Raw genomic sequence first — 11085 nt, 5'->3', positions numbered from 1 at the left:
TCTTATGGGTGGGATAGTGAGGATTAAATGAGTTTGTTATATGCCAAGAACCTGGCCCATCATAATAGCTGGTTAAAAGTTTAGCAGTTATTTTTAAAAAGTAGTATTAGGGAATGTTTAATAATATTAATGAGTCCTCAGTGAATAAAATTTGTCCAAAAAATAGACTGTTAGAAGCCAGAAGAAAGTTTAGTCTTATACACGGTATATAGAAAGATTACATGCAAGGATTTTGTTGCATTTGATCTAAATCTTGAAAAAAATTAATAGATAACGTTGCTCAATCTTAAGTAAATGTTTCCTGAGCATTTATTATGTACCAGCAGTCACTGTTGGACTCTGACAGTGGTTCTAGTTTAGTCTACTAATAGTAAGGGAACACTATGCTAATAGCCAAACACTCATGAAAGAGAGTTTCAGATGAATAGGTGAGAGTATGAGGGGTGGTGGTAAAGATATTGTAGCAGCAGCTAAAGCACATTGAGAGAAGGTATTGGGACTTGGGGGCCTAGGGGTGGTACATGGGAGCCTCAATTGGCCTGATAAGACCTTTAGATCAGTGACAAGGGGTAGCCTCTGTAGGTTTTTGAAAGGCACAGTAATGTGGCTGAGTCTGAGTTTTTGGAAGAGTACTCTGGGAATACAAAAAAATAATAATAATAACTGATGTTTATTAAATGTCCACTATGTGCCAGGAATGGATGGTTTTCAGGCCTCTGCAATAATCCTACAGGATGGATACTAATGTTATCATTTCCATTTTATAGTCAAGGACACTGAGCCACAGAAAGACTTAATTTGCTCAAGATCACATAGCTGATCATGTTGGGAAAGCTTCAGAGTCCCTTTTTCCCCAAGCTTTTTGTTTTTTTGACCTTGGACAGTTTTTTAAGTCTTTATTGAATTTTTTACAGTGTTGCTTCTGTTTTGTGTTTTGGTTTTGTTGATGCATGTGGGATTTTAGCTCTTCTACCAAGAATTGAACCCATATCCACTGGATGTGAAGATGAAGTCTTAACCACTGGACCGCCAGGGAAGTTGTAGGGCCTTTCTTGTTAAGTACTAATCTATATCCTTTCAGTTATACCACAAAAAGTACTTATAGTCTGGTTAAGGAGTTAAAGTTAGCACACTCAACACAGAAGACAGCTATACAGCCTCTAATAGAGTGCTGAATTTTGTGAGTACACTTCACCTAAATTCTTTCCTTAGCTGGTAATGAGAGGAAAAATTTAATCATATTGTTGGTTCCATTTTTACCTTTTTATGGCCTAAAGAACACAATAGAGACAATAGAAAAAAAAACCACCCAGTTTCACATTTATTGGAGAAAATAGAATGTTTTCCACTTTTAATTTAAAACCCAAGCAAATGGAATTTATTACATGTGCTTTCACTCTCTCCACCTCTCAGTGCAGGTGGCTCCCATTCTCCCGTCTTACTAGCTCTCATCAGAGAAGCGAGGTCCCCACCCTTGCCACGTTGATATGAATTTTCAGTATTCCAGCCAGCTAGGCCCTGGTTGTTCTAAAAGCAGTTTGGTTTCAGATGGGAAAAGCAATTTTCTGCAGAGAGGATCCGGTTTATTTTTCTTAAAAGAAAAAACAACTGACCTATCAACTCTTAACCCTGGCAGATGCCTCCTCCCTCCTTCACATCATTGCACTTCTGAATAAGTTGAGCAGGGTAATTAAAAAAAATTGCTGAGGCAGTTGCCGAGCGTGAGTGGATGAGCGTGGACAGGCCTGCTGGCTAACCTATACCAGTGCCTTCTCCAGGCTGCCAGGCTGGCCTTTCTGGTCCTGCTTCCTGCTTCCTGCTTCCTTGGGGCTTTCGAATCAGATAGAGGTGGCCTTTGCACACTGGGTGCTGTGAGCTGGGGCGCCCTCTCAGGAGGCCACGTGTGCTGAGTGGAGTTGTGTTTACTTGCCCTTGGGAGTTGCTGCTGTTGCTGGGGGCTTTGTGGCCTGGGGAGGGCAGTGGGGAGTCCAGCCTTTTGTTATCACCTGATTCCTGACCCATTTACCACATCTGCTGGTTGGCTGCCTTCCCCCACCCACCGAGGCCTGAATTACACAAAAGGGACATGTGTGAAGCAAGACACACTCCTTAACCCACCTCCCCCTCTGTATTACCCTTTTCAGATTAGGGGTAGACCGAGTAACCCATCTTTCCCTATTTTTTTCCCTATATATTTATCCCTATATATTTTTTCCCTATGTATTTATCCCTATATATTTTTTCCCTATATATTTATCAGGGTGGGTCTTATTTGTAAAAGCTCGCAGGTGACCCCTAATCTCACTTAAACTGCTGAGCATGGTGAGAAAGGCCCCAGTGAAGTAGACACGCTCTCACTCTTCTTTCTGTAAGTTACAAATTGTGTGGTTTTGCTAATTAGGCAGCTTCTGCAATTGGGCAAATGGTGTACCTTTTCAGAGTGAAGTGTGGTCGGCCTTTTCTGTTTAGACATAGAGATGACTCAGGAGTGCGCTGGAGTTTGCTGTGTGGAAATTTCTGATAAGAGAAGAGCTAGTGGGAAATTTGGAGGTGACTGTGTGACCTCTCACCCTGGTAATTATGGTAGGTACTTTTACCTTTAGAAAGTACTTTTGTTTCTGGGATAGTTTCCACGTGCTCAACCTTCTTTTGAGTAACTAGGGGTCATTTAAGGCAAGTATTTCTTGAACAACTGCCACAAACTTGGGCTTCCCTGGTGGTGCAGTGGTAATGTAAGAGACAGAAGAGATGCAGGTTTGATCCCTGGGATGGGAAGATCCCCTGGAGAAAGAAATGGCAACCCACTCCAGTATTCTTGCCTGGAAATCCCTTGGACAGAGGAGCCTGGTGGGCTACAGTCCGTAGGGTCACAAAAGAGTCAGATACAACTGAAGTGGCTAAACAACCACCACCAGACTTAGTACTGTGCACTGTTTGGAGTAGGTATATGCATTTGCATTACTTTTTGTATCCATACTTAGTTTGTATTTCTCTAGTGTTCATTGTGTACCAGGTACTATTCTCTGCACGTGATGTATTTTAATTCTCTTAATTCTCGTAACGTCTCCTATAAGGTAGCTGTTTACAGACGACAAAACTAAAGTACAGAGAAGCCAAGTTACTTGTCATTAGTAGCCTTTACGGAGAAGGCAATGGCAAGCCACTCCAGTACTCTTGCCTTGAAAATCTCATGGACTGAGGAGCCTGGGAGGCTGCAGTCCATGGGGTCGCTGCTAGTCCGACACGACTGAGCGACTTCACTTTCACTTTTCACTTTCATGCATTGGAGAAGGAAATGGCAATCCACTCCAGTGTTCTTGCCTGGAGAATCCCAGGGACGGGGGAGCCTGGTGGGCTGTCGTCTATGGGGTTGCATAGAATCGGACACGATTGAAGCGACTTAGCAGCAGCAGCAGCAGTAGCCTTTAAGATGGCTCTGGTGATCCCTCTTCCTGGTATATGCCCTCAGTGTAATCAGGAGAGCCAAATGTGCTAACTCACCTTATTTATTTATTTATTTTTAATTGACATATAGTTGATTTCCAATGTTGGGTTAGTTTCAGGTGTACAACAAAGTGATACGTTCCTGTCAGATTCTTTTCCATCGTCGATTATTACAAGGTATTGAATATAGTTCCTTGTGCTATACAGTAGGACCTTGTTGGTTATCTGTTTTATATATAGTAGTGTATATCTGTTAATCCCAAACTCCTAATTTATCCCCTCGTGCCTTTAAATGAATAGATATGGCCAAAGTGATAGAATGCCTCTTCTGAGATTAGGTTACAAAAGACTGCAACTTCTGTTTTGCTCTCTCTGTCTTCCTCCCTCCGAGCCCTCTATGTGTGTGAAGCCAGCTGCCATGTTACAAGTAGCCCTATGACTATGAAAAGCCTCACACCACTAGGAACTGCTGTCTCTGACGAACAGCCAGCAAAGATTCCAGGCCTGGCTGACAATTTGATTGCCTTTGTGAGACCCTGAACCAGAGGATCCAGCTGAGCTAATGCATGCAAACTGTGAGACAGTTTTAAAACAATGCCAGTTTTAAGTCACTAGGTTTGGGGCGGTTCATTATACGGCAGCAGTATATAACTAATACAGTTGTCCAAGGTCCAAAAGCTTGTGTGTCAAAAGAAATGCAACATACGGAACCTCTACCTTGTTTCTCTTCAATTGCCTGGACTGTGATGCTACTCAGATATATAGAAACAAACCTAGGAATAAGATTTTTATGATTATTATATGTATTATACACAGCTGTAAAAATTTTTTTTAATGAAATACTAAAAGATATCTAGAAGTCATGTTTTTATTTTGATTTTAATTTGTGTTTTTAACATGTGATCAAAGATGTGCTGCAGTGAAATCAGCACTTAGTTTGGAACAACTTCAATATCCATCAACAGGAAAACAAACTATGTAAAGCCATCCTACAGAATCTCTGAAATTTGGAAAAGATCTCTAAGACAAATTTCTATGTGAAAAAAGCAAACTGCAACCAAGAAACTCCCAAATGACCCCATTCATGTAAAAGGAACCAAGCGAAACAAGAGTACTTTATGTATACAAAAGGGCATAGAAAAGTCTGGAAGGAGACGGTGAACTGATGATCATGATGGAAGAGTGTGTATGGGTATGGGGCAGCTTTGCTTTGTATTTTCTGTATTTCTGTAGTTTCTTTTGTCTTTTGTCTTTCTGATCTTTTTCTATTCTCCCTCCACTTGCCTCCCCCTCCTTTTTTTTGCAATGAGGATTTATTCATGTGTTACAAGTGTAATTAAAAAAAAAAAAAAACTGTTGTCTCTGCCGTCTAGGGTTATTTTAGTGCATAATTTATTTAGCTGTAGGATTAGTTCCAAAATAAATGATACAGAAAGGATCAGTCAGCCAGCCAGAAAAGGTGGTTCCTGCACTGCCAGACCGCCATGGGCAGGACCAGGAGCTTTGATCAGGGCTTCGGGTCTGGGAGATGTCTTGCTGAAATTGGTATTCTAGTAAGAGTAACTCAAAGGCCATGTGTCTGTAGAACTTGGAGACCTAGGGGAGAAGGAAATAGACAGGCTGGGCAGGGGTTGGGAGGGTGGGGGTGTGGGGGGGTGGGGAGGTGAGGGGAGTGGGGTGAGGAGGGGCGGGGGGGGGCGGCGCCTGGTGCTCAGAGGGAGGCTTCCTGGGACCAGCAGAAATTAAGCGCTGGGACAGAGGTGAGGGTGGAGTTGTGAGCCAAGTAGTCATGGTCATTGGCCAGCTGACCAAGTGCAAAGATTTATTTTGGTCAATAGTGTCATGTTTGGATGCCAAGGGTGAAATCAAACCCAAGCTTGACTTCTTGGGGAGTTAGTAGCTCAGAGGGGAATAATGTTAGTGATGGCTCATTCTTGTGTACATGATGCTACTATACGTGCCACGCCCGTCTAAGGATAGAATGTTTAACCCTCATAATAACCTTATGAGGCATGTACCACAATCCTATTTCATAAATGAAGAAAGTAAAAGATCTTGGAGGTTCAGTATCTTCAGTGTCTTAGTCATAAAGCTGGTACATGGCAGAACTAGGAGTTGGCAGGTGTTTTTGTTTTTTGGGGGAGAAGGAAATGGCACCCCACTCCAGTACTCTTGCCTGGAAAATCCCATGGACAGAGGAGCGTTGTAGGCTACAGTTCATGGGGTCTCAAAGAGTCGGACATGACTGAGCGACTTCACGTTCACTTTCTTTTTGTTTTTTCAGTGTACCATTTTTGGAGTTTTATTTTTTCAGAGTATAATTATTTTTAAGTTATTTTTATTGGAGTATAATTGATTTACAATGCTGTTAGTTTCTGCTGTACATCAAAGTGAATCAGTTATATGTACACATATATCCACTCTTTTTGCGATTCTATTCCCATATGGTCATTACAGAGTACTGAATAGAGATCTTTGTGCTATGCAGTGGTTATTAGTTGCTTATTTTATATATAGTGGTGTGTATATGTCAGTCCCAATGTCCCAGTTTATCCCTTCCCACATCCCACCCTTCCCCCTTGGTAACAGTCAGTTTGTTTTCTATATCTGTGACTCAATTTCTGTTTTGTAAATAAGTTCATTTGTTCATTTTTTTTTTTTTAGATTCCACATATAAGTGATATATGATATTTGTCTATGTCTGACTTCACTTAGTATGACAATCTCTAGGTCAATCCGTGTCACTGCAAATGGAGTTATCTCATTTTTTATGACTGAGTAATGTTCCATTGTATGTGTGTGTGTATGTATACACCACATCTTCTTTATCCATTCGTCTGTTTATGGATATCTAGGTTGCTTCCATGTCCTGGCTATTATAAATAGTGATGCAATGAACAGTTGGGGTACATGTATCCTAATTATGGTTTTCTCCAGAAATATGGCCAGGAGTGGGATTGCTGGATCTTTTGGTAGCTCTATTTTTAGTTTTTAAAGGAATCTCCATAGTGTTCTCCATAGTGGCTGTAGAGATTTATATTCCTGCTAACTGTGTAGGAGGGTTCTCTTTTCTCCACACCCTCTCCAGCATTTACTGTTTGTGAACTTTTTGATGACAGCCATTATAACTAGTGTGATGTGATACCTCATTGTGGTTCTGATTTTCATTTCTCTAATAATTAGTGATGCTGAGCCTCTTTTCTTGTGCCTCTTGGCCATCTGTGTGTCTTCTTTAGAGAACTGTCTATGTAGATCATCCGCCTCCTTTTTGATTGGGTTATTTGTTTTGTTGATATTGAGCTGCATGAGCTGTTTGTATAGTTTGGAGGTTAACCCCTTGTTGGTCTTGCAGCTGGTTTTAACTCCAGTATCTGTGCTCTTAGCTTCTCAGCTAAGAGCAGAAATTCTATGGAAACTCTAGTACAGTGTGATAAATGTCAAAATGGGATTGAGAAAAGAGAGGAGGGTGAAATGTGCTTCCTGGACAAATATGAGGATGATAAGAAAAATGGACATTTTGGGGGGTCTTGAAGTAAGAGTGTGACGAGCAAAGAAGGGGGTAAAGAATGCAGCCCAGAGAGAGGGAACAGATACTCTTAAAACTGTTACCTCCCCTGGGAGTCCTGTCCTCTCTCCTTTATATACACCCTAATCCGATCCTGCTCTCCTCTTCTGTCTGAACTAGCTGTTAAGGTAGAGTTGTATACCAGGCAGCTCTCCCAGGACTGTTTATTCCTAGGTCTCTCCCTTCAAGAGTAAAACACTTAGTCCTTAGTGAGAAGTGAAGAAAGGCAGAGTGGAAAGGGTCCCCAGTACTCCCCTCTTCTCCCCACGTCCCTAGGCCTGATCTAAGTTTTCCCAGAGAACCACACGCATGAAGGGCCAACACAGAATGTGGATCCTTGAGAACCAGCAGAACTGACATAAACTTGAGGCCTCAAACAATACATTCCCCTCCTTCAACATCAGTTTTGTCAGATTAAAAATCTAATAGCAGGCTGTCATTGAGTCTGAGAAAAGAGATGGCAATAAAAGGGAGAATCTGATTCTATAATGGAAGGCAGGTGATTTGTAAACTTGGTTTTTCCAACTGTCTGTGCTACATAAATGACAGAAAGCCTATGCATGTATCTCTCCTCCCAGTTCTGGCTTTTCCGCATATACCTTCCTTCCCCTTCTGTTTCCCTGGACTTGGTGCCCAGCTGCATTATTGCTCCTGTTTGCCTGTCTGGGACTCAAAGTGTTGTCCTCACTTCCCCCGCTGTTGGTTCGGCCTAGTTCTCTCCTTAGCACCCCATAACCTGCCCTTCACACCATCCCTGTTTAAGTCATGAGGGACTCTGCTTCCTGCTGCCCCATCACTGGCCTCCCTCCTCCAGCACCTCTTTTGCCATCTCTGAAGCACAAATAGAAATCACCCTGGCAAATGAATGACTGGATACCATGTGATAACATGTAAATCGTTTCCCTTGCATTGAATTCACCACATATAAAAGTGCTTGGGGTGTGCCCTGTTTTGGGTTAAGTCTGCCTAGGCTCTTTTGATTGCAAGGAACTTATCTTAGACTAATCCAGGAGGTCTCACATGGAAAACAGGGTAGGCAGTGCTGGCAGGGTTCAACATTGGAATCAGAAAAGCAAAAGCCTCCGGGAAGAGGCAACTTGTGCTCTCCAATTCTTCCTCCTAGTCTATTTGTTTTTCTTCCTCTGTCTGCAGACTAGCTCTCAATGCTTCCCAGAGCGCAGGGTCAAATGTAGTCAGCCTGCACGGTTGGAGTTTATGGTCCCCTGGAAGATGAGTCACTGTTAGATCTTAGTTTTGAGCCCAGATCTCAGGAGAGGATCTGATTGGCTTAGCCTTGGGCAGCTGACTGTTCGTTGTCCAATTGCTAAGGCCAGGCTGGCTGCCTTGATCAATGCAAACATGGCTACTTGTTGCCCACCCTTGTCCGGTGGAAAGAATTCTGAGAAGGGGAGTTTGGGGCTGGCCAGACACTCCTAAAGCTGTCTATTAAATTGTCTGTTGTCTGTAAGGAAGGGCATGATGTCTAGCATCTTAGCACTTAAGCTCTACTGGAGAAACTGAGTTGAGCGAGTTAGGATTACTCCAAACACATGTGAATATTTGATTTTGAGGAAAGAAATTGGTGTTTATGAAGGAAGTGTTGACTTCAAGGAAGTGTAAGTCTTTGAGTTTTGGAGAGAATGGTTATTTCAGATGAGAAGAGTAGAAGGATCATGAGTTCCTAACAGGAGGGAGGGTAGCGAAGACTTCCTCCTAGGGAGGATTTAGTTTTCAATGGTGATGGCTGAGATTAGGCGGGTAAAGTGGGAACATTCACTGGAAGGCTTTGAACATAATTAAATAAGCTCAGACTTATCCCATTAAGGACAAGGAATTAGACATTAAGGACAGCCAACAAAGTTAATAATAATTTAAAAAATAATATCATCCAAAAGATAGTCTCTGGTTTTCAGTTTCCCCAAATGACTACAAAGACATCTTTACAGTTTGATTTTTGAAATAAAAATTCAAACAGAGTCCACAGATTGTATTTATGCAGCTAATATGTCCCTTAGGAATCTTTTAATCTATAAAAATTTCTCTTCTCCTTTATTTTCCTTTACCACTTATTTGTTGAAGAAACTGAATCCTTCATGTAGAATTTCACAGATTTTAGGTTAATTGTATTATTTGATGGAGAGAGATGTTGTTCTGTTTCTCATATATCCGCAAAATTGGGTGTTGGGTCTAGAGCAACCCTGTCTATATGGTGCCCACTAGTCATGTGTGGTTGGGCATATTCGGTATGGTTAATCCAAATTGTAATGTGCTATAAGTGTAAAATACACACCAGATTTCAAAGACTTACTATGGAAAAAAGAGAATGCAGAACAATTTGTTAATATTTTTATATTGATTACATACTAAAATGAAAATATTTTGGAGTGAAGTTAGTATATCGCTCAGTCACATCCAACTCTGGGACCCCTGGACTGTAGCCTGCCAGTTTCCTCTGTCCATGGGATTCTCCAGGCAAGAATACTGGAGTGGGTTGCCATGCCCTTCTCCAGAAATTCCTGACACAGGGTTTGAACCCAGGTCTCCTACCCTGCAGGCAGATTCTTTACCGTCTGAGCCACCAGGAAGCCCTAATGTATTTTTGGTATATTAGCTAAATAAAATACACTTAAAAATTAATTTTACCTCTTTATTGTTGTTTTTTTTTAAAAAATAGCAGCTACTAGAAAATTTTAAATTACATAATGTAGCTTATATTTCCTTTCCATTGGGCAGTGCTGGTCTAGAGGTTTAATTAGATTCATATTCTTTTTCTTTTTGACAAGAGCCCTCCAGAGGTAATGTGGTATATATTTCTTCCTCCTCTCCTTCGTTAATATTTATATATTTGGTTATACTGCATGTTAGTTGCAGCACTTGGGATCTTCAATCTTTGTTGTGGCATGCAGAATCTTTTTAGTTGTGGCTTGAGAACTCTTAGTTACGGCATGTGGGATCTAGTTCCCTGACCTGGGATGGAACCCAGGTCCCCTGCATTGGGAGCATGGAGTCTTAGCCACTGGACCGCCAGGGAAGTCACAGTATACTTCTTCTTGCACCACATCTGGAGACATATTATCCAGCTGTCCTACTTTTTAATGAGGTTGAGATTGATCAGCGCTGAGAAAGAGAGAAGCAGGTCCTGATGGGGGTGGGCCCAGCACTCACAGCTAAAACTCTGGTGTTTTGGTAAACATCAAGTTTCACAGAACGCAAACATCATGCAGGATCACTTTGTGAATATAATGGAACAAGAGAAAGATCAGAGGACACCATGGTCATGTGTGAGCATATATAACGAGAAGAACATTGCCCAAACCACAAAACTCCCTTCCCTAGGGGCTAATATGAATGGCTGTTGTTTCCTGACCAGTTATAGCTTTAGCTTTACTTTGTTCCTTCTGCCTTTTACATGAGAATTATTAAAATAGCCAATAATAGAATCACTCTGGTCCTGACAGTATCCAGTTAAGAGCAAAGCCCCCTTTCCTTGAAATCTCCCCCAAATTATTACCAAGTTCAAGTCTCATCAGTCCTTTCTGACACCCTCTTATTGAGACCGCCATGGCTCCCTTTGATGTGCATTCTCCTTTGTTGCTGCTGCTGCTGCTAAGTCGCTTCAGTCGTGTCTGACTCTGTGCGACCCCATAGACGGCAGCCCACCAGGCTCCCCCGTCCCTGGGATTCTCCAGGCAAGAACACTGGAGTGGGTTGCCATCTCCCTCTCCAATGCGTGAAAGTGAAAGGTGAAAGTGAAGTCGCTCAGTCACGACCCCATGGACTGCAGCCCACCAGGCCCCTCCGTCCATGGGATTTTCCAGGCAAGAGTACTAGAGTGGGTTGCCACTGCTTTCTCCTTTGTTACAATGAGACAATAAACACAGATTTGTTTCAGTTCAGTTCAGTTCAGTTCAGTTCAGTCACTCAGTCCCGTCGGACTCTGCAACCCCGTGAATTGCAGCACACCAGGCCTTCCTGTCCATCACCAACTCCCAAAGTTCACCCAAACTCATGCCCATTGAGTCGGTGATGCCATCCAGCCATCTCATCCTCTGTCATCCCCTTCTCCTGCCCCCAAT

This window comes from Ovis aries, chromosome 1 (assembly GCF_016772045.2).
Source record: "Ovis aries strain OAR_USU_Benz2616 breed Rambouillet chromosome 1, ARS-UI_Ramb_v3.0, whole genome shotgun sequence".
Taxonomy (NCBI): Eukaryota; Metazoa; Chordata; class Mammalia; order Artiodactyla; family Bovidae; genus Ovis; species Ovis aries.
This window is presented reverse-complemented; position numbering follows the sequence as displayed.